The following is a 25,249-nucleotide window of genomic DNA, read 5'->3' as shown; positions in this document are numbered from 1 at the left end:
ATGGAGTTGCAATAATTATGATGAATTAAAAATTGTATATTCAGTACATCCCCATCTAAGATTTAAAGCTTATGCTATATTTGTACCTAATTGCTTTCAACTTTATAATCATAAAAAGTAATTCCCATTGAGTACCAATAAAAATCAAGTTCATCACAATGTTTCAATAGACTTTCAGGCATGATGGGGGTAGCAGATAACTTTGAATCTCAATGAAAATGTAAAGCTGGTGGAATCAGATTAGATTTCTTTTATAAATCCTGCACAATTTTCTATTCTGAATGCCTTCAGGTTTGAGATAATATGCTTCACAAATTCACAGATCTTTCATTGTATCTCCTGAAGACAAGTAATAACATTTTGCTCTATAGCATGGAGTGAGAATGTATGTTGTGTAGAACATCTGAGCTTGGATCAGTAGGGATAAGAAATGACTAGAGAAATTGAGGTTTTGGTCAAGAAAAAGCATATGTCAGGTATAGACAGCAGATATCAAGTGAATCCTAAGAAGAGTATAAAGGCAAATCAGGAAGGAAAAAAGGCAACATGAGATAGCTTTGGCAAATAGGATTAAGGAGAATTAAAAGGGATTCTATAAATATATTAAGGACAATAGAGTAACTAGGGAGACAATAGGGCCCCTCAAAGATCAGCAAGGCAGCCTATGCGTAGAACTGCAGAAGATGTGTGAGATACTAAACAAGCAATTTTGTATCAGTGTTTACTGTGGAGAAGGACATGGAAGATATTGAATGTAGGGAAATAGACGGTGACATTTTGAAAAAATGTCCATATTAGAGAGGAGGAAGTGGTGGATGTCTTGAAATGCATAAAAGTGGATAGATCTCCAGCACCTGAACACGTGTACCCTAGAACTCTGTGAGAAGCTAGGGATGTGACCGCTGAGCCTCTTGCTGAAATATTCGTATCATTGATAGTCAGAGGTGAGGTGCCAGAAGACTGAAGGTTGGCTAACATGGTGCTGCTATTTAAGAAAGGAAAAGTCAGGGAACTATAGACTGGTGAGCCTGATGTTGGTGTTGGGCAAGTTGTTGGAGGGAATCCTGAGGGACAGGATGTACATTTGGAAAGGCAAGGACTGATTAGGGATAGTCAGCATGGCTTTGTGCATGAGAAGTCACGCCTTGAAGAAGTAATGAAGAGGATTGATGAGGGCAGAGCTACGGATGTAATCTATATGGACTTCATTAAAGCATTCAACAGGAGGCCTGTGACCAGTGGTGTGTCATAAGGATCAGTGCTGGGTTCAATGCTTTTCGTCATTTATATAAATGATTTGGATGTGAACATAGGAGGCATAGTTAGTAAGTTTGCAGATGACACCAAAATTGGAGGTGTGATGGATAGCAACGAAAGTTACCTCAGAGTACAATGGGGTCTTGATCAAATGGCCGAATGGGCCGAGGAGTGGCAGATGTAGTTTAATTTAGATAAATGTGAAGAATTGCATTTTGGAAAGGCAAAGCAGAGCAGGACTTATACACCTAATGATAAGTTCCTAGGGAGTGTGGCTGAATAAAACAACCTTGGAGTGCAAGTTCATAGCCCCTTGAAAGTAGAGTCACAGATAGATAGGATAGTGAAGAAGGTGTTTGATATGCTTTCCTTTATTGGTCAGAGCATCAAGTGTATGAGTTAGGAGGTCATGTTGTGGCTGTACGGGGCCACTTTTGGAATATTGTATGCAATTCTGGTCTCTATCCTAGAGGAAGGATGTTGTGAAACTTGTGAAACTATTTTACAAAAAAGATCTCTGTTCTTACATTTTAAAGAATATATTTGGGAAAATTAACTATAATTGATTATTAAATCATGTTAAAAATACATTGTAAGTTATGGAATCATAGAGATGAACAGCAATGGAAACACATCCTTCGGTCCAACTCATCCATGCCAACCAGATATCCTAAATTAATCCAGTCCCATTTGCCAGCACTTTGCTCATACTTCTTTAAACCCTTCCTATTCATATACCCATCCAAATGCCTTTTAAATGTTGTAATTGTACTACCCTCCACCACTTCCTCTGGCAGCTCATTCCATACATGCAAAAGGATGTTGCCAGGGTTGGAGGATTTGAGCTATTGGGGGAGGCAGAATAAGCTGGGGCTGTTTCCCCCGGAGAACCAGAGTCTGAGGGGTGACATTTAGAGGTTTGTAACATCACGAGAGACATGGATAGGATAAATAGATAAGGTCTTTTGTCTGGGGTGGGGGAGTTCAGAATGAGAGGACATAGGTTTAGGGTGTGAGAGAGGAAAAGTTTAAAAGGGACCTAAGGGGCAACTTTTTCACATAGAGGTTGGTACATGTATGGAATGAGCTGCCAGGGGAAGTGGTGGAGGCTAGTACAATTGCAACATTTAAAAGGCATCTGGATGGGTATATGAATAGGAAGCGTTTAGAGAAGTATGAGCAAAGTGCTGGCAAAGGGGACTGGATTAATTTAGGATATCTGGTTGGCATGGACGAGTTGGACCGAAGGGTCTGTTTCCATGTTGTTCATCTCTATGATTCCATAACTTGCAATGTATTTTTTAGATTAAATTACTTACAACATGTAAACAGGTCCTTCGGCCCCACAAGTCCACACCGATCCACCGAAGCGCAACCCACCCAGACCCATTTACCCTTTCACCTAACTCTATGGACAATTTAGCATGGCCAATTCACCTAACCTGCACATTTTTGGATTGTGGGAGGAAACCGGAGCAAACTCACGCAGACACAGGGAGAGTGTGCAAACTCCACACAGAGTTGCCTGAGGCGGGAATTGAACCCAGGTCTCTGGCGCTGTGAGGCAGCAGTGCTAACCACTGTGCCACCGTGACACCCACCGTGCCGATTAACGTGATTTAATAATCAATTATAGTTTATTTTCCCAAATATATTCTTTAAAATGTAAGAACAGAGATCTTTTTTGTAAAATAGTTTTACTATATTCAAGTTCTGTGCTTACTTCCCTTCAGAGACAGAGAGAGGCATATTTAAGAGAGGAAAGGGAACAGTGGAGTATGGAGTAAAGGGAATTAAAGGAAATAACTTGCTTTCATGTATCCTGAGCAAGTCCCAAACCACTCCACAGTCGCAGATAATTTCAATTTTTAATCAGATAAAGTATCTATTTTTCAGGTTTTATTTCTGCAGCTCGGCAAACCTTTCCTTTTCAAATACGTACTGCATTTAAAGTTAGTACACTCACATGACAACAAAAGACCTGATTTTTCAGAAGCAGGTTATAAATTAGACTTCCATTTCAATGCAGTACTGAAGAAATGCCTTTAGTGTTAGCAGTTAGCTAGGTGAGAAACATGAAGGATTATAATATTGTTGTGTCCATCCTCTCTATTCATAAGTAAGAAATACTCTAAAGACAGTTTGTGCTTACACTATCGCTTCCTTAAACATCTCCTTTGATTACATCAGTGTAGAGAAAAAAATAAGATCATTTATTTTGTTTTCTTTCCCATGTTGACCAGGTGTTTTTTAAATCTCTTGGAACAACAAGTCTGAATATAGGCCCAAACCAGACATGTGCAGTCTCATCGGTTCAAAAGACCTTGATTTTTTTGCAAATAATGCCACATTAGTATATTAAGGAATTACTTACCCAAATCTTTTTGTATATGTATTAATACGCAATGAATGGTTTAACATTTCAGTTTTCGTAAAATAGAATAAAGCTTTAAGCCAAAATAAATATTACAATAATATTAATTCGTAAATACACTGTAACAAACATCTCCGGGATGGTAAGAAATGAAATTCAATTGGCAAGGTGATTGCAATGCATGGTTAAGCAATGCCTATTGAGTTGACTGCAGCACAGTCAACTTTGTGCCACCTGTGTTTTTGAATGGATTCATCATTGAATCAGCACTAACCATTCTGTCAATCAGCTGGAGGCCTGAGATGGGGACCAATGCTATGAGTAGCTGGCACCAGTTAAAGCCAGCCAGCGCTGCTTAAAGCTAGCCTGCATCTCTCCAAACGTCAAGGTGCTTTATAACTGGAGCAGGTTCTCGTCATCATGCAGGAAGTGAATCTGGCTCGTGAAGCATGGCACAGCATGAGAGAGAACAGGCATCCAAGTTTGGGATGTTGAACTGGAGGCCTTTAGGAGGATCTGGAAAACATGAGAGATATCTGTGAAGCACAGAGGTGACAGGAGGAGTAGATTCTCATGGAGGTCAGTTCCAGGAGTGAAGTTGCAAGGGAGTGAAACGATCATCTTAATGGCCTTACAAAATCATCAAGATCAGTGAATACATTTTCAATACGTTATCCTACCAACTACTCCATTAAGCTCAGTAACTGTTCAATTCAACCCCACCCCCCCGCCCCTCACCTTTACTCACTTACTAATACCAAGGGTGTATACTTCACCCAAAAAGCAAACGCTACCAATCCTAATTTCACACCAGCAGTACATTATTTTCCATTACTTTTAAGAAGACATTTACCAATTTTAGCACAGTACAGAGTTGAAGTTCATGTTTCAAGGTGATTTGTCATTGTGTCAACTAACTGTTGACATAGGGGTATAAGTGGTTAATGTGTACCTAGTGTTTATTTCATTAGATTTATCCCTACAGGATGGATACAGGTGGAATATAATTGTTATTCATAGAAAAATGTGATGAATGTTTTAGGATACATTTCAACATTTTGCTCTTATGGATGAAATGCAATTTGAGGCCCAGGTATTGCATGTGATGAAAGCATTTTTCACACCTGCAGCAGATATTTTAACAAAAATTTAGAACAGCTTTATCACTTCAATTTAATTTCTTCTTTTTTTCTGTATAAACACAGTTATAGCAAGATCCTCAACAGTCCATTTTGGACTTAAACTTTACTTTCATTCGGGATTCATGTTGAATTTAAATTAAAATGTCAACATTATTGGTGGAGATGAAATTTAATCCATTTTAAGACATTTCGTAGGGGTGACCATTAATTTTCAAATGTTAGCACACCTTTATGATGGGGTACTTTTTTGATTCAAATCATTAAAACAGCTAAGTTGATACTCTTTTTATAAAGCAATAATCTGTTCTTGGTGTTAGTCAATGCCATCAAAAGAAGAGAGTATTAAAAATGCTACTGAAATCAACATAACCGAAGTAATTTTATTACAGTTGTCATGAATCCTATGTGGAAACTGAAAATTGAAATAAACAAATTCACCTAATGAGGACATGACCAACAAGATGCCAGACCTCCATAGTGAGTAACAGTTACTGTAAAATAATTCAATTCAGTCTGGATGGTTGTACAAAATTTAATGTTAATACCGTAGAAGGCTAACTTTACAAAAATAGCTTTAGGGCTTACATGGGATCATTGAAGCAGCCCTACATGGTGGGGGCAGTAATAACACAGATGAAAAAGGGAAAAGCTTTGAAACCCATTGTATAGTAAAATGAGAGCCATGTACTACACCAAAGTCAAAAAAAGACACTTTGTTAAAGCATGTAAAAGGTGACCATCAGGTCATGTATGAGAACTTAAGCAGAAGTACTTTTACAGGATAAAAGAAAACAAGCCTCAAGAGAACAGAGTTAGGCAGCACGATTAACTGAATAGAATGAAAGCTACTATCAGAGCAGTCAAAAGGCCATTAGAAAAGAAGATTGTGGATAACTAGGGCAGCAAATTGCAAAATTATTTTTAGTTATGTGAAGAGCCAGAGAGTGATAAAGGTCTATTTAAGACAACTAAGGGAGTCTTCAAGACAGATTCAGGTTTAAGTGGTTCGAATCAGTTGCTTTGCATCAGTCTTTGCTCCTGGGGGCTGTTCTCAGTTACTATTAATGCACTGTGCAGTTGACATGAAAGTTGTTAGAGATATAGCTAATGAAGATCTGATCTTGAAGAGAATAAAGCTTCTTAAATTAGATCAAGCTGTTGACCCAGACAGCATTTACCTAAGGTTATGTGAATAAATGAGAGCTGCACTAAATGAATCCATTGCTCATATTTTCAATAGTTTGCTGGCATTGTGAAATGGTCTGCTGATTACTGAAAAGTGATTAATGTAGTTTTGTTTTAGAAAAGGGCAACATGTTAGAGTATATGAAACTATACGCCCAATAACATGCTGCCAGTTACAAAATAGTTTTGAGAAAGGTTCTTGTGTCTGTTCTGCCATTAAGAGAGGTCATAGCTAACTGTGATCAATCTCCATATGCCCAACTTTATCCATTATCCTTGATATCATTGGATCACAAAAATCTGTTGAAATAACTCTGTGGAGGCTGGTATCCCGACACCAGGTTATGTATGTGTATTTTGTATGTGCACAGTACATGGACTCTGACCAGCCAGAGCAGAAGCAGCCCCTAGAGTGAGAAGAATCCTTATTTATATCTGTCAGCCAGGGCTCCCTGATTGGCCCAGGCTAACTGCCCCAATCAGGGATCTCAGTTTTTATTAAATCCATCTGGCCTATCTCATTCCAATCATTATATCTATGAATCTCAGATTTTAAAATTACAATTGATTTTGTATCAGTTGCCACCGTCACTACCTTGACAGCTAAAAAGTTATTACAAGGATACAGATCATGAGTTGTGGCAAAAAGTAGATGCTGTCTTATCAATCTATTAAAGTCCTATAAGAATTAAATCTGTTAGGATGTAAAAAGATTTCAGAGTGAGTTTCAAGCTATCCACAATTAGTGCTTGAAACTATAAAAAAGTAAATCAGTGATATGATGTAGACGTAGGAATGACAAAAATAAAGGAAACCGTGATGTTCATGCACAAGATCCTTTGTGAGGCACCATTGAGAAACTACACTCTGTCATGTGCCTTTATTTTTCATTAAAGAATTATGGCTTTACTAATTGGCTTTGTGACAGCAGCAAAGGGAAATTTTATTATTCCCATAGCTAATTCTAAGTCATGTTACATACTGTGACATATATACACCAACATTAGCTGCGAGATGAGGATGATAGGTGTAGGTGCTGTTTGAGATCAGGAAACCCTATTTCCATAGGGTTCTTTCAAACTTAATGGACTTGATTACACTTTTTTTCTCCATTGTGGTTGGCAGGTTGGTAAGCAGTTGACATCAGGCCATAATCAGGGAGCAGTGAGCTGAGGGGCAAAGTCAAGGTCAGCGGTGAAGGAGATAGAAAGCCTTGGTGTAGGGTGTTGGTGGGAGGATGAGGGGGTGATGGGGGGTCTTTGTAGAGAGATTGAAAAAGATTGGTATCAGTGTGGAGAAGAAATTGGCAGTGTCATGGGGAGTTCGGCTGAGTGGAGAAATGGTGTTGAGATTGAAAGGATCATAGTAAAGATCAGTATGGTTTTGGGAGATTGAAAAAGTCATGGAGAAATTGGAAGAGTCATAGGAAGAATGTAAGGGATGGTGAGGTGTCAAATTGCAACAGTGAGTGATGCAGATAAAATGGCTCCAAAAGATCAGTGTAAATGAAATTTGATTTCCAAGGCTGTGAAAACGAAGTCAGGCCAAGTTAAGTTTAAAGCGGTGGTTAATTCTGAGGCATGTAGCCTCATTATAATCTATAAATGATTGACTCATATCTGATGAACAAATTAGTTTCCCTATCCCAACCCCACCGTTAAAACCACAAGTCATTGGCTTGGAGGTGGATGGCATGAAATGCAAATTACAGTTTGTTTATATACTAACATGTAGCCAGCAAGTTTTAGAAGCTAAATTTCTCCCATAAAATGTCATTAAAAAGGTTCAGAAGAAAACCCCTAGATATCGGCATCCAAACAGTGATTATGATTCAAAAATATTATTGGAGCATCCTGATGGTTTAAAAGATACTTCTTAAATGCATATTTTTGCATCATTTTTAGATTATTTGGGTTTTAACGTCCTTGAGTTTCACATATGGCCTCAGGTACTTTAATGGTTTTTTTCCTGTAGAAATTAAAATAGTTTAGGAAGACTTGATCATCAAAAAGCATTTAACAGAATGGAATAGACTGTACATGTAGTCACATAACAAGTTAAATCGGATAGAGAGAATCAAGAACCATGCATTCAAGCTGCATAATCATAAAAATAGGTTAGATGTCAACAGCGTTTTCTTTTCAGAGAGGATCATTGAACATTGGATTAACTTGTCAGCTTGTGCAATGGATTCACAGCAAACATTCAAAAGAGAACTGCACAAGTTCCTGTGGTAAGTTGCTTTCAATAAATGCAAGAGGTAGGTGTGGTGTTGGATAATTATACATCACGCCCTCACCGTTATTTGTAGTTGGGAGTTGAGGCTGGGTGGATAATCTAGTGATCTCGAACTGTTAAAAAAAAATTAGATAGCAACCAAAGTAAGCTGTGCCTAGGAAATGGTAAGTCAGTATTTCTTCCAGAAATGTTTCAGGGAATGTTATGTTCATCTGAAATTTAGTATCCATTTCCACGCAAATGCTGTGCAAAGCATACTCACAATGACCACCCCCTCAGCACTTTCAGCTTTCTCCACTATCTCCAAATGATCAATCTGCTTGTCTAACATCCAGTACTGACTGAACAGAAATTTTCTCTTATTAATTATTGGGAAGATTTAAGAAATTGTCTTCTCCACAATCTCCTGCATCACCAACAACTTTGTCCCTCTCTACAGCAACTATTTGAGGCGTTTTCAGGCGATGTGCAATCTTCATATTAAACTTGACCCTGAGACAAACCATTCACTCCACAGTTTGACTCCAGGCCTACCTCAATTGATGGTGAAATCCTCATCTGAGGCTTTTCTTTACTCACTCATAGGATGGGAACATTGCTGGTTAGGTCAGCATTAATTGTCTGTCCCTAGCCACCCTTGTGAAGATGGTGGTGAGTTGCCTTTTTGAACCACTGCAGTTCATGTGCTATTGACAGACTACAATGCCATTAGAGAGGAAATTCCAAGATTTTAATCCAATGACACTGAGGAAATGATGATATATTTCCAAGTCAGTATGGTAAGTGACTTGTAGTGACTTGCAGATGACGTTTCCATGTATCTGCTGCCCTTGTCCTTCTAGACAATAGTGGTCTTTGATACCTCTTGACATTACTATTCCAAAGCTGGTCTCTTACATTTTATCCTCTGTAACTTGAGGTTATCCACAGCAATTCATCTATCACCTCTGATCAATGTGATTAAGATGCATTATGTGCAATTAGTTTGATATCTTATTGACTGATCTTACATGGTAAACTTTAAAAAAGACATTTCACTGTAACAAAGACATTGACTTATAGTGGCTGTGGAGCCACGTTTCACATCATGGAGATTGTACAGAGACAATGGCTCCTCTGGAAATGTGAACAATGCCTTCCTACCTCATAAGGTGGAGACTAGATCATTAGGAGTGAATGGGTGCAGAAAGAAAAAGTCTTCATTTTCATAATGTCTAAGAGGAAGCTGCGACCAACATAAGCTGTCTTTTAGAATATATAATCAATGTAAAGAGAGGTCATGTGATATAACATTTTATGTGAAACCTTTAACTTGGATTTGAGAAGAGATATTTTAGTTACTGGCATGAGTACTCGCTCCATCACCTTCACTCTTTGTAAAATATATTGCCTAAACTTTGAACCCTGTTTTGTGAGGAAAGAAAAGTGTATCAACATTCTTACAACAGGTAGTCTCCATTGAAATATCATTGGAGTTCGACAATATTGTTTTCCAGAAGTAAAAGGACATCTATCCAAATTTTGAACCAATTGCTTCGGTATCTGTAGATTCAATGAACCTTGACGGACTTCTTTTTTGCAATCTGCATTTTTAATTTGATCAAGTTTAACCCCAGTTCTCTGAGAAGTTGTGTTCTTCTGCATGCTTGGAGCTTGAGTTTGTGTTTACTTGATCTGATTTGATAACACAACACAAAGAGGGAAAATTATGAAAAGGGAGAGGAGGAGAAAAGTCAGGAAGGAGCGAGAAGGAAGAGTGAATGTGGAAGGGTGAGAGAGAGGAATTCATAAAAAGAGGGCAAATAGAGGTCTGCAGCCATGATATTGCAGAGACAACTAAGGGACTGAGGGGCAGAATGGGGGATTGTGTGTTGGTTAGTGACCTTGGAAACCCTCTCCATATTGTGGGAGAGTGTGGGGACTTGGGATGATGATAGGCATCTGGCTGTATAAGGTCATTCTGGAGTTGTAAAATCCGACATAACAGTTTGGCATTTGGTGCCTGGAAACAGTAAATCAATATTGCTTCAGGGAGCACTGACTCCAGAACATTCAAAGCGATGTCTGAGAAATGCTACCAGCACAAAAGGGGACTGTGGTTTCTGACATAATGCAATTTGTTGTAAAGGTTGGGTAAGAGGCTGAGAATGGTTTCAAAATGTTTTCAAAGAGTTGCTTTGGAACTTTCTTTATCTGTTAATCTCAGAGGTAGTGGGTCACTGGATGGCATGGTGGCTCAATGGTTAGCACTGCTGCCTCACAGCGCCAGAGACCCAGGTTCAATTCCAGCCTTGGGTGACTATCTGTGTGGAGTTTGCATATTCGCCCTGTGTCTGTGTGGGTTTTCTCCGTCTGCTCTGGTTTCATCCTACAGTCCAAAATTGTGCAAGTCAGGTGAATCGGTAATGCTAAATTGCCCATAGTGTTAGGTGCATTAGTCAGAGGGAAATGGGGCTGGGTGGGTTACTCTTCAGAGGGTCGGTATGGACTTGTTGGGCCAAAGGGCCTGTTTCCACACTGTAGGGAATCTAAACTCATGTAGTAGGATTAATTAGATGCTTCATTAGCATATTCAGGACATGGCGTATTAGGGTAGTGCACCTTGGATTTGCAAGGTTTCATGTATGAGATGGGACAGGCTGGATAGGGCAATATGGTTCGATTGTGTAGGCTTGTGCCATCAAAGAAGGGCAAATCTTCACAAGTCATCCTACTGGAAAAGGGGTGAGGTGCATGGAATGAAGAAATAAATTAAATCAAAACATTCTGGTAAAAAATAAATATTAGATTATAAGAAATAAAAGCTTTACCAAGCCATCCAGTGAGAGATTCAGAAGTGGCCAATGACAGGATTTTCAGGAAAGGGTATTTTTAGCAACATTTTGAATGGAGATTTTTGTCATATACAGGAGACAGGCCCACGATGCTTGTGAAGTGTAGAAATCTTCAACTTCTTTGGAAAATACTTACAGCAATGTCAGCCATTCTGAAGTCAAAGATCAGAAGGCATGGTATCAGTAACCAGATTTGCATGAAGTATTGGAAGAACAAGGGTGACTGCACATACATTAGGTATGTCTATGCGAGGAAGTTTAGGCTAAATTATAAATGGTGATTCACAATAGCACTTTTCTATAGAATGCTGCCATGACACATTTAAAATTGAAAATAGCCATTTACAGTACCTCTACAGATGTAACTGAGACTGCAAGTATTGCTTGATACTTTTAGGCATTTTCTCTGTAGACAAGCCTGATGTAGGAACTTAAGTGCATCTTTAAATGGAGTGTTGCTATCTGTAAGTTATAACAGATGGCAAAAAGGGGTAAGAGGAAAAGAACACCCCTGACAGTTGTGTAATATGCATGATTCCTATGTTTTGATTTTGTGAAAAACGCAACTATTTTCTGACAATTTAAGAGTAATGTAACCTTGGCTTTAAACAGCATAAAACCATAGACATTTCACAGCATAGAGAAGGCCATTTGACCTGTCATTTATGTGACAGGATAACATTAGGGAAATATGAAATGAATTCACAATCTTAGGCTAGCTGAAAATATATCAAGACATGGGCAATTTCTCAGTTGTTAGACGAGCTTTTAATTTTTGTCCTAGTGTGATAAATCATTTTTCCCCTTCTTTAATCATTGTACTGAAAGGGTGAAAAAATAGTCTGTAAGCTAGATGTAGAGAAATTGTAAATAAGTTGATAAATCACTTTTTCTAATCATTTCTAATTAGTCATAAAATTATTTGGATGTTTAAACCTCCAAGGGAGGTCTGACAGAGAGATCTTCTTTCATTGCCTCAGAAGTATCATTTCCTTCTTTTGGACAGTTTAGCTATTTGTTTCAGCTGTGGTTAACTCTGACTCACTCTTAAATGGCATAGTCATTATTCACCATAAGACAAGCCAACAGATATACTCAGCTCAAGCTGCATACAAATATATAACAATCAATTTCCACTTGAAATTCCTCAGTTGAGGGTTATAAAGCATTGCATTAAAACTCACTTTTTGAATTGAATTGAATTTCTTGTCATGTGTACAGAGGCATAGTGAAAAGCTTTGTCTTGTGAGCAAAACAGGCAGATCACATAGTTAAATAGCATAGATAAGTAAATAATAGGCAATCAGCAGAAAAACAAAAACAGAGGTACAGGTAGTTGTTAAGAGTTTGTGAGTCCATTCAGTATTCTAACAACAGTAGGGTAGAAACTGTTTTGAAACTGGCTGATGCATGTGTTCAGGCTTCAGTACCTTCTCCCCGATGGTAGAGACTGTAGAAAAGCATTGCCTGGGTGGGATGGAGCTTTGAGAATGCTGGTGGCCTTTTCTTGACAGATACAGTTTATTATTTGCCAGGGTGTGTGTTTGAACAAATGAACATTAAGAATAGGAGTATGAACATGTGCCATTCAGCCCCTTAAGTTTGCCCAGTAATTCAATAACGTCATGGCTGAAATTCCACATCAAATCTCAATTTCATAGTTTCACTCCACATCCTTTGATTTCCCTTCTGTCGAAACATCTGTTCATCTCAATATTGAATATGTTCTGAATTATGATAGAGCGTATACAATCCTCTGGTTGAGCCTTTCAACAGCCCAATAATCTCTGAATGAAGAGACTTCTCCTCATTTCTAAACGTCAGAGTTCAAAATTCTCTTAGCGGGGAGACAACCACTGAACAGCTACCCTATTACCCCTTAAAAATGTATGCTTTAATCAGTTCCTCTCTCATTCATCTTATAGCTCTCATCATAGAACATAGAACATAGAACATAGAACAATACAGCACAGAACAGGCCCTTCGGCCCACGATGTTGTGCCGAACTTCTAACCTAGATTAAGTACCCATCCATGTACCTATCCAAATGCCGCTTAAAGGTCGCCAATGATTCCGACTCTACCACTCCCACGGGCAGCGCATTCCATGCCCCCACAACTCTCTGGGTAAAGAACCCACCCCTGACATCTCCCCTATACCTTCCACCCTTCACCTTAAATTTATGTCCCCTTGTAACACTCTGTTGTACCCGGGGAAAAAGTTTCTGACTGTCTACTCTATCTATTCCTCTGATCATCTTATAAACCTCTATCAAGTCACCCCTCATCCTTCGCCGTTCCAACGAGAAAAGGCCGAGAACTCTCAACCTATCCTCGTACGACTTCCTCTCCATTCCAGGCAACATCCTGGTAAATCTTCTCTGCACCCTCTCCAAAGCTTCCACATCTTTCCTAAAGTGAGGCGACCAGAACTGCACACAGTACTCCAACTGTGGCCTAACCAAAGTCCTGTACAGCTGCAACATCACTTCACGACTCTTGAATTCAATCCCTCTGCTAATGAACGATAATACTCCATAGGCCTTCTTACAAACTCTATCCACCTGAGTGGCAACCTTCAAAGATCTATGTACATAGACCCCAAGATCCCTCTGTTCCTCCACCTGACTAAGAACCCTACCATTAACCCTGTATTCCGCATTCTTATTTGTTATTCCAAAATGGACAACCTCACACTTGGCAGGGTTGAACTCCATCTGCCACTCCTCAGCCCAGCTCTGCATCATATCTAAGTCCCTCTGCAGCCGACAACAGCCCTCCTCACTGTCCACAACTCCACCTATCTTCGTATCATCTGCAAATTTACTGACCCACCCTTCGACTCCCTCATCTAAGTCATTAATAAAAATTACAAACAGCAGAGGACCCAGAACTGATCCCTGCGGAACTCCACTTGTAACTGGGCTCCAGGCTGAATATTTACCATCTACCACCACTCTCTGCCTTCGACCGGTTAGCCAGTTTTCTATCCAATTGGCCAAATTTCCTTCTATCCCATGCCTCCTGACTTTCCGCATAAGCCTACCATGGGGAACCTTATCAAATGCCTTACTAAAATCCATGTACACTACATCCACTGCTCTTCCCTCATCCACATGCTTGGTCACCTCCTCAAAGAACAGTCCACCCATACCCTCTAATAAATCGTCACTGCTCTTGTTCTTAGGGTAGTTTTTCCTTTCTAAAGGACAGCAAAGTTGTGCATGATACTTCAGGTGTGGACTCACCAAAGCTGTTTGTAGTTGGCTTTCCCTTCCCCTGATACAGCAATGCCTTCACATTAAAGGCAACCATACTAATTGCCTGCATATTCATTTCCTGTGATTTACAAATGCACTAAATTCCCACTGAGCATTTACTTGTTTTGTATCTTTTAATGAATGTTCTGTTTTTCCATTCTTCCACTAAAATCTCCTGCTTCCTTTTCACTTTGAAAAACCTAAATGCCATGCTTTTGCACAACATAATTCAATGACTCTGTTCTGTTGCTGGATAGTTACAGACATTTTGTAAAACAGTGAAGATACTGACAAACACAGAGGTGATAATTTAAATATAATTTTTAAATATAATTTGATTAGTTTAGATTGCAACAAATATGTTTATTTTGGGGCAGGATTTTATTGTGGTTAGATCTAGTCATACATTAATATTCCAGTAATGAATCCTGTAGTGCTTGTACATGATGAGTTCCTCAGCTTGATATGTAATTCAGTTTATCAAAGTCTCTATTTCTCCTGTGTTATAGTCATAGAGTTATACAGCATGGAAACCGACCCTTTGGTACAACTTGTCTACGCTGACCAGATCAGACATCCCAATCTGATCTAGTCCCATTTGTCAGCATTTGGCCCGTATCCCTCTAAATCCTTCACATTCAAAGCCCATTCTGATTGATTTTAGAGTGCAAAGAATCAGTTTCATTATGATCTGAACTTTCACTCTCAGGTCAGGAACACATAATTATGGCATCTCTCAGCTCTGCAAATTCAAACAAGGAAGATGTGCCCTGGAGAAGTGTTTTCTTTTCCAGTGTGGTGGGGTTCCATAAGAGTCAGTGTGGATACCACTGGGACATGAACATACATTGCCTGCTGTGGAGGCAGGCTGGTTCACTTCACTGGCACCATGTTGGACTCAAAGGAAACCTCAAGTATCAGGCTTGTTCTTAACAGGTCTAATCTGCATTCTTCAGGTTTCACATTCCAAGGCTACTAAAATCCCACTTTAATGGAAGCAGCTAATCAGATTTAAATGCACAAGTGAAACCTCAATCTGTTCCCATTCTCACATCATAAGAATTGGGAGTGTCATTTCAGTGGGAAACAATTAATATTTTTGGACAGTTCAGCTATTTTTCACATGATGGAGAGGATCTCTGTCATGACAAAAATCTGGGCCTAAGTATGCGCAGAAAGAAAAGATCGAAGTTCCACAAATAAATACTAAATAAATAATATTATTTTGCAACTGAATTGCTTGTACAAATATCCTATAGGGTTTCAAGGGAAGAAATAGGCTGCAAAATAAATTTTGAATGTAATATCCAAGTTGGAAGTGTGGAATAATGTATATTTAATAGTGTGCGCACATTGGATAACTACTCCAGATATACAGATGCATTGTAGTGAAAAAGGGCCAGACCATTGGGATATGAAATTTTTAAATAAATTTTTGCTGTTACAACTGAGTTGTCATTATGACTATAGAAAATAAATGTAAATTGATTTGTAATGAGAATTTCATAAAACTAGAAAAATTATGAATTTTCAATAAGGTAGTAATAAAACAAATTACTCTTAGCCATATTGTACTGGATAAATTGATATGCTCTGAGATGGTAATGAGATATAACTCTAATAGCTCATGTAAAAAAAACTGTCTGCTGTCTTGGGAGTTAGAATGGGAAGAATCATCCATCTCTTTTTGATTTGTTGATCAGCTTGAGAAAAAAGACTCAATCAGAATAATGTCAGTCAAGATATAAATGATTTGTGCTGGTGTTTTCGAGATGAAGCAGCAGTGATAGCCTTAACTAAATGACCATGTATCCAAATAGAATTTGCCTCAGAAATTACACCATCTGTTGACAAAATGTGAGAAGATCAAGGAAGATTTCATATTGGACCTTGTGCACCTCTTGCATCCTGTGTATTTGGCTGTGTAATCCAACCACAAAGAGGAAGACCTGCAATGCAGATGGTGATAAAATTATGTGGTTTTGATGACTGTCAGCCAGCTGTGAACAGTTAAAAAAACAAAAGTAGAAATTGTCAATTAGGAGGCTATCCTAGATGGGTGACATAATAGGAAATGGACATTTGCTACTGAATAAGACAACTGCTAATGCAATATCTTTCTTATAATTAATATTGTCGGTATCTGTCTTTCAAAAATGAAACATGTTGATTCTATAAGTTTTATTAGGAAACACTGGGCTGGGAAAAAAATGACTGAAAACTATTACTATAATAGCTATTCTCTTTGCATTTATTTTAATTGATTTAATTGATTTGCTAAAGTAGTGGACACAAAATCTTCGTCAGGGTGTATCCAACATTTGTACTTATAAAGTGTAATTTCAAGCCCTTTGAATGTACTTGTATATTTTTTCACAGATTATGGGCGGTCTTCTGGTTTGTGAGTAAATTTGATGAGCATCCATAGGAGCTGGCATAAGCACATTACATTTTCCATGCTTTCCCTGGCTTCAATTCAACTGGCAAGCTACCAGAATGAAACATATTCCCAGCTCACCAATTACTAGGTGGTTGCTTCTCATATGTCTGAAGCAGCAGCTTAGAGTGGGCATAGACCAGAAAGACTGGGCAATGACAGATAACAGGGCAGCTAGATCTGTTTGAAGATTTTTCAATTTGGTGGTAGAAATAACTAATAGAATAATCAGGAAAGATGTTCTCTTTCTGCAGATGGATAGCAGATGCTACATTTTCTCTTACTGTGTTGTGCGGGCCCAACTTTTCATAGACTCACAAGGATCATGGATACATTTAACAATAGTGAACAGGATTTGATTCAGGGATTGTTTTCCCCAATACTGTGTCCCCAGTGTTCACTAAGCATGTACGTAGAAAGCCTGCACCCTCCATTTCTGACCTGGTTCTGTCCACTGTTGATGTAGGCTTCGCCACCAACCACCGCCACCCAGCGGTGTTTGTGGATTCTGGTCAGTTTTCCATGACTCCTGGGTCACAGGTCTCAGAGGAGTTGTGAAGCACAGTGTGGAGTTTGGAACCTTTGAAAGTTAAGCTCAAAAGATATGACCAGAGACACGCTCCCTCCTGGCAACTTACTGTCAACTCATGCCTTCCATCCATCTCAACTAATCCTGATACCCACTCTGCATATTAACCCAGAATGCACTATGTACAGAATCAATGAAGCATACAATAACAATGGCATGTTTGAAACTGCTGAAAGAAAAATACTTTATCAAAATTAAAAAAAAAGAAGCTGGTGCTTCTATACTTGCACAAAAGTGTCATTCAACCTGACCATTAATGTGTCAGTATAAAAATATAAAAGTTATTATGTAGCCTTATGGTGAGCTGTATTATTGGCAATTTCATTGACTTTCTGCTGTACATACAGACCTTGATATTGCCACTTAGAAACTATTAGAAAATATGTTTCATACCCTCAGCTTCCAGAAGTCTGAAGGAGGAGTAAACCTGCTTTGTAACAACAGCAAAGTGAAGTAAATGAAAATAGATTGGTCATCCTCATTTTAATTTAATATAATTTAGATTTTTCAATTCTAAAAATACTCACTAAAATCTTTCAGACTTTCTGCTGATACACTGCCGTAACTTAATAAATCAGTTACATTGACACAACAGCAGAAAGCCTGAGCAAATTCAGAGCATTCAAACTATTAATTTGAAAATAATGTTGCTAATAGTGACTCTTTATCAGATTGAACTCCTGCAGCCATTACTTATTCCAGTTTAACTCAATCTAGCACTGATTGACATTGCTCTGCCCTTTAGTTGCTGACAGTTCAGGTACTTAGCTTATCTCTTTGACATATGGATTAACAAATGGACAAAACCATAAAGTTTGCTTCTCTCTGCAGTATCCGTTTTCAGTTTCCCTGTGGTTTGCTATAACTTTTCCTATCAAAGACATTTCGAGTAATTAAAGCATAGCTTTCAAATTGTCTGATGGTATACTGCTAACCAAGAGGTCAGTAAGTTCAGTCACTCCACACATGCATCCTCCCAACATTTCAGTCTTGCATCATTATCACACACGCTCATTAGATTTATATCTCACATATGATTAACAGATGTTGTGAAGCTCAGTATGGTGTCCCCATAATAACAACCATGGCAATGTCATGTGGAAGACTATTTCCAATGCTGTAACAGCGCACAAATCCAATTCTATTCAAATTACATTGGCTATGGGGCACAGAAAAAGTCATTCAGCCCAACGAGCCCATGCATGAGGTTTTGGTCCACCCAAGCCTCACAGTAATCAATTTTCATCAAGTAAAATCCTTAATCAAGTTTCAATATCAATTAATATTGTTGACAAAATTGTAGTTAGCCCAATAGCATTTCACATTATTTATATACAAGTGGTTCAACAACTTCAAGTATGGAACAGATGCAGAGTTAAACTTATTTATCCAAAGGTTGCTGCTTGTGTAATGTTACTCATTCCAAACATGATATTTTGCTCTGACTATTGAAGTGCATTTAATGGTGTTGGTAGCTATATGCTATAAACTAAGCTCATGACAGTAAGTTAAAATTTTGTTCATTTCAGCCTAAGTCTCTTATAATGACATAATGGGTGTCTGATGGCTTTTCGGCCAAATGTGAGTTGTGTTGTGTTTTGTCGGAGCAACTCATGCCACAAGCCCTCAAGGGTTTTCTTGCCTTTTCCTACCAAACTCCCTTCATTAACCATCTACACTATTATTTCCCTCATTTCTGATTATAACCCCATTTTACCATGCACCAATCCAGGAACAGCATGCCATGCCCACTGCCACGATATCCCATAATTCAGCAGTAACCTTTTCACCAGCAGCTGCCAGCCAGAGCTACCCTGCATGTTTTGACATTTGACCCAGACATGGCAGACAGAGAAGAGGAAAGTGGTGTCTCTTTTGTGAGTAAGACCTGGAGGTTCTGCTGGATGGGCTGGTGCAGGCGAGAGATATCATCTTTACTCAGGACCAACATGACCAAGAGACTACTAGACCAGACCACGCCAAGCCTGACCCTAGGATGCTAGTCAGTACAGTCTCAGCCATCTGGAGGAATGGCCAACAGTGTAAAAGCGTATTTCTCCACTCTGCCAATGTAAGTGCAACCAACTTCTCACCATTACCTCACACTATCTCTGTTACTGTATCCACCTCCCACCAAGATGCATGATCCACCAAAATCAATATTACACCATCTTCCTTCACTCTCTGTCACCCACCTCAACCTCTGATACCACCAACTCTGCATGCCCTCTGCATTGCCTACTTACTCGCTTTGGCATCTCTCCACTGAGTGTAACAGATATATCACCTACTTTGATCTCCTATTATACCTATATCTCTCTCATATCAGGAGCAAAACAGCATATAATAGTGAACAGGTAGTGGGATATCCAACATTCAGCTTCCCATCATATAAAAGGTGGATCCTGGCTCTAACCATCTTGAGTGGTTGACTGACTGTGCCCAAGCCCTTCGACTGGAGTTGACTTAATGTGCTAGGGTCCCTCCAGTGAAGGCTAGTCCCCTTGATTTGACTGAGACCTACTGACAACTATGGAAAAATTCCTACCTTTGTATCTCCACAAAATTGCAATGTTGATGCCTGATGTCCTTTGCAAGTGGCAAGCTGTAGCTGCCAGGTACCCACTCTGACTTGCGTGGTCATGTCAGGTATTCTCAGTGTCTGATTTCTATCTGTTCCATGACACAACTGGAACCTGCATTTTAATGAGCTGGGATTCAGCGTAAATTAAGCTGATAATAAGAAAAATTCCCATTATTAGGCTGCTCCCTAGTGAGGTTCTCACCTTCGCATCTACAAGTCTGTTGGACAATGCAACTAGATGCTCCTAATATTGAGATAGTCGTCACTTGATCTCAACTCTCACTGATCTTCCACATTTCTTTGCATTCGAGAGGTTGACTGAAAATAATTAAAGTATATTGGGCAAAATCTGATAGTGGTCTGAGTGACTTGGGATCTGGCAAGGTTATTGGTAGGAGCAAACAAGAAGACCATCAAGGCCTGTTTCGTTATGAGGAGCATCTAGTTTTATCCCTTAAGCTTTTAGTAAGTGGTGAGGCAAGTGTCTCGCTTTGCAGTGGCAAGTGGTTGATTAAGAGTTAACTATAACTTCATAATAGAGCAACCACCTCATTAATATTCAACTTCCCATCTCACTAAACAAGCCAGACATCAAGAATTCTTGACATAGAAATCAAAACAGGTACCTGACAACTTTAACTCTTGGCTTACTCATCCAGAGCTCCACCTTGGATGACATTTGGTGCCAGCATTTTAGGCAACAGTCACTTGCAGCCCACCTCCACAGATGTTGGCACCTGACATGTGCCATCCTTTGTTGCATGATGGCGCACTCTGATCCATTTGATTAATTTCTTTACTTCCACAAATAACCTCACCAGTTGCCTTTGTTGAATGTTAAGTATTTCCATGATTAGAAATTCCACATATTTTACAATTATTTTTTAGAAGTTTGTTTATGATGTTTCATGTCGTACCTTAACCCACACCACTTCTTTCATGAACTGTGAAATTTTAAAAATAAAAGTGAATGTGTTCAGTGGCTTTTGCTTCCTGGTTTGTTTTCTGGGAGAATACTTTAAATGTGATCACCGACTTATACTTTTTAATTATTATTTCATCACTAGTGTTGGATGCCTCAAAATCAGCTTGGTACTAGGTTTGAACTGACAAAGGGAAAGTCCACTCTACATCTTTATGTGCAGCTTTCTTTGAGCACTATTGCTTCACCACTGGTGACAAACTCCTGCCCATTAATTGCCCATTTTTTTAAAAAATGCAATATTTTAGCTTAACAAAACTTTTTCTTTGCTTCCCTTTTCTTATCTCGCTCTTAATCTGATAATTTTAAAATTTGCTTTAGTTCTCTTTCTGTACCTGATTTGACACTGAATTCACCCGCTGTAACGTACATTTCTTCTCTGTGCTTGTGCTGTTAATTTCACAATCCTTCAATCTGATTAAGATAAAAGAGATATGCACTTACTTGCTCTGTTCTCTCAAGTGCCAGATGTTCAGTTTCTCCCGTTTCAACATTATTAGCTTTGCCTTTAGCATCCTGATGAGCAAAAATTTTAAAAAAACCAAAGGTGCAAGGTCAAGTCTAACTATTAGGAGATACCATTAGATGCCCTTTAAAAGCAAATTATGGCCCACTATGGGGGTGTTAGTTTTTATATTGAATGAATCTTGGTACAGAAACTAGGTTGCTTTTTGTTTAGAATACTTTACTTCATTAAATAAGAATAATTCAGTATGCATTGTCATTTCATAAATGTATTTGTGAAAATCCACCTTGTTAATTTCATCCATCGAAATTATGACCATATTCTAAATGATTTTGGAATGAAATGAGTTATGATTTTGCTACAATGAGAAAAAGATGAAATCTTTGCAGTTTTTTTTAACAATGTTACACAGAGAAACATTAAATCTGGAGTATTAATTTCTCAATATTTTGTGCATATTTCATGTGAAAGTTACAATAGTTAAAGGGTAGTTGTTAACATGATTACAATTAAATTTTGCTAAGTGCTTGCAAATATATTACATACATCACTTATCAATAACATTTCCAGGGAAGTCTGAGTTAGCAAGGATTGTGTTCTAGAGCCAAACATCTTCAGCTGTTTGACAAATGATCCGTCCTCCAAGATAAGTTCAGAAGTGGACATGTTCATTGATGATTGTTCAAATATCAGCACTATTTACAACTCCACAGTAACTGAAGCAGCACAAGTCCAAATACAGCAAGACCTGGACTCAAGCTTAGGATGGCAAATGATAAGAAACACACAAATACCAGTCAAAAACCATCTACACTAGTAGAGCATCTAACTGTTGCCCCTTGATGTTTAATGACATTACCATCATTTGAATCCCCATTATCAACATCCTGGAGTTATAACTGATCAGAAATTGAATGGACCAGTCACATAAACATTGTAGCTGCAAGAGCTTGTCAGAGGAGAAGAATCCTGTTGAGAGTGACTCACCTTGTGTGTCCCCAAAACTCCATCTACAAGCCACCATTCATGATGGAATACTCTTCCCTTCCCTGGATAGATACAGCACCAATAGCACCCAAAGAGGTCAACACAGCCACCCCAATTGATTGGTATCACATCTAATTCCTTCAACATTGACTCCCTTAACAACCAAGACAGTGGCAGCAGTGTATGCCATCTATAAATTGTAGTGAAGCAATACACCTTGCATAGAGTCATAGAGATGTACAGCATGGAAACAGAACCTTCGGTTCAAACTGTCCATGCTGACCAGATATCCCAACCCAATCTAGTCCCACCTGCCAGCACCTGGCCCATATCCCTCCAAACCCTTCCTATTCATATACCCGTCCAAATGCCTCTTAAATGTTGCAATTGTACCAGCCTCCACCACATCCTCTGGCAGCTCATTCCATACACGTACCACCCTCTGTGTGAAAAAGTTGCCCCTTAGGTCTCTTTTATATCTTTCCCCTCTCACCCTACTGCGAATCCTCTTGCAAGGATGCCTGCCTTGAAGAAGTTTTCCTCCTCTCTCTCCACGCTTCAGGCTCTCTGCCTTTATTCCTGATGAAGGACTTTTGCCCGAAACGTCGATTTTGCCTGTCCTCGGATGCTGCCTGAATTTCTGTGCTCTTCCAGCACCACTGATCCAGAATCTGGTTTCCAGCATCTGCAGTCATTGTTTTTACCCCACCTAAACCTATGCCCTCTAGTTCTGGACTCACCCACCCAAGAGAAAAGATTTTGTCTATTTATCCTATCCATGCCTCTCACAATTTTGTAAACCTCTATAAGGTCACCCCTCAGCCTCCAACACTCCAGGGAAAACAGCCCCAACCTGGTCAGGCCCTCCCTGTAGCTCAGATCCTCCAACCCTGGCAACATCCTTGTAAATCTTTTCTGAATCCTTTCAAGTTTCACAACATCTTTCCGATAGGAAGGAGACCAGAATTGCATGCAATATTCCAACAGTGGCCTAACCAATGTCCTGTACAGCCACAACATGACCTCCCAACTCTTGTACTCAATACGCTGATCAATAAAGGAAAGCATACCAAACGCCTTCTTCACTATCCTATCTAATTGTGACTCCACTTTCAAGGAGCTATGAACCTGCACTCCAAGGTCACTTTGTTCAGCAACACTCCCTAAGACCTTATCATTAAGTGTATAAGTCCTGCTAAGATTTGCTTTCCCAAAATGCAGCACCTCACATTTATCTGAATTAAACTCCATCTGCCACTTCTCAGCCCATTGGCCCATCTAGTCCAGATTCTGTTGTAATCTGAGGTAACCCTTTTCGCTGTCCACTACACCTCCAATTTTGGTGTCATCTGCAAACTTACTAACTGTACATCTTCTGCTCGCATCCAAATCATTTATGTAAATGACAAAAAGTAGAGGGCCCAGAACCAATCCTTGTGGCACTCCACTGGTCACAGGCCTTCAGTCTGAAAAACAACCCTCCACCACCACCCTCTGTCTTCTACCTTTGAGCCAGTTCTGTATCCAAATGGCTAGTTCTCCCTGTATTCCATGAGATCTAACCTTGCTAATCAGTCTCCCATGGGGAACCTTGTTGAACGCCTTACTGAAGACCATATAGATCGCATCTACTGCTCTGCCCTCATCAATCTTCTTTGTTACTTCTTCAAAAAACTCAATCAAGTTTGTGAGACATGATTTCCCACGCACAAAGTCATGTTGACTATCTCGAATCAGTCCTTGCCTTTCCAAATACATGTACGTCCTGTCCCTCAGGATTCCCTCCAAAAACCTGCCCACCACCAAGGCCAGGCTCACCGGTCTATAGCTTTGACAATACCTTCCAAGCTTTGACTACTGTCTGTTAGAGAGACAAGGTATACATGGGAACACCAGCACCTGCAAGTTTCCATGCTGACTTGGAACAACGTCATTGGCTCCATTACTGTCACACAGTCAAAATCCTGGAACTCCTTGGCTGTCCCTGCCATCCCACAGTATCAGCAATGACAATGACAGTAACAACAATGTACATGTATGTATCATCTCTCATGTAAGTAACATCCCAGGTTGCTTCATGCAAACATGCGGAAAACCAAGAGAAGAATACATTAAGGGAGCCTGTCCAAAGGGTTCAGGGAGAAATTCTAGACAGTAGGGTCTGTGCATCTGAATGCACATTACAATGATCTAAATGGTGGGTAGCATGTAGCCCAGATACAATGGCACTAAATTTATTGGGAAGTTATATAAAGTTAAGTGCTTTCAGCATAAACTGGAATATATGGATTCAACTTTTCTGTTTATAATAATATTAGCAAAATTATAAAGGCAACAGTGAATGAACCATCTACATTTATTGGTGCCAAATATTCAGCCTCTTCAAACAATGAATTTAAAAAAACTCATGAAAAATTAAGAAAATAGATCCTTCTCACGATAATGAAAAAAACCCACAGCACTTGTGTTAAAAAATGAATATTTTACTCGAGAACTGTCATTATTAAGCATAATGATAGAAAGTAAATTTAAGTGATTTCCGTGACCTGGGAATGGTGAAAATTAAAGAGCATGGACAATGCAGTACTACCTCCGTGGGAAGGTGAGCTAGCTGGGACCTTACTGATCATAGGCAGTACTTGACATGCACTGGTTATGATTCCCCTTAGAACAGAGCCAGCCACCTGAACATAGCAGAAGAGCATGAGAAGTATGAAGAGAAAGCTCACGATGGTGACTGAAATATTTGAAAGTAGCCAGAGACTGGTGATAGACTTGCTACCTATGTCTGGAAGTTGCATGTTTAGTGGCATGTTTGCTCCTTTAATCAGTCTGAGCACCTTACTTTATCGACAGTTTATTCAACTTAGCCCATGCCTATTTTTGAGAACATCTTAAAGTGGGGATGCACCAGA

This window comes from Chiloscyllium plagiosum, unplaced genomic scaffold, assembly GCF_037043375.1.
Source record: "Chiloscyllium plagiosum isolate Xiang-an unplaced genomic scaffold, Cpla_swu_hap1 HiC_scaffold_3, whole genome shotgun sequence".
In the NCBI taxonomy this organism is placed as follows: domain Eukaryota; kingdom Metazoa; phylum Chordata; class Chondrichthyes; order Orectolobiformes; family Hemiscylliidae; genus Chiloscyllium; species Chiloscyllium plagiosum.
This window is presented reverse-complemented; position numbering follows the sequence as displayed.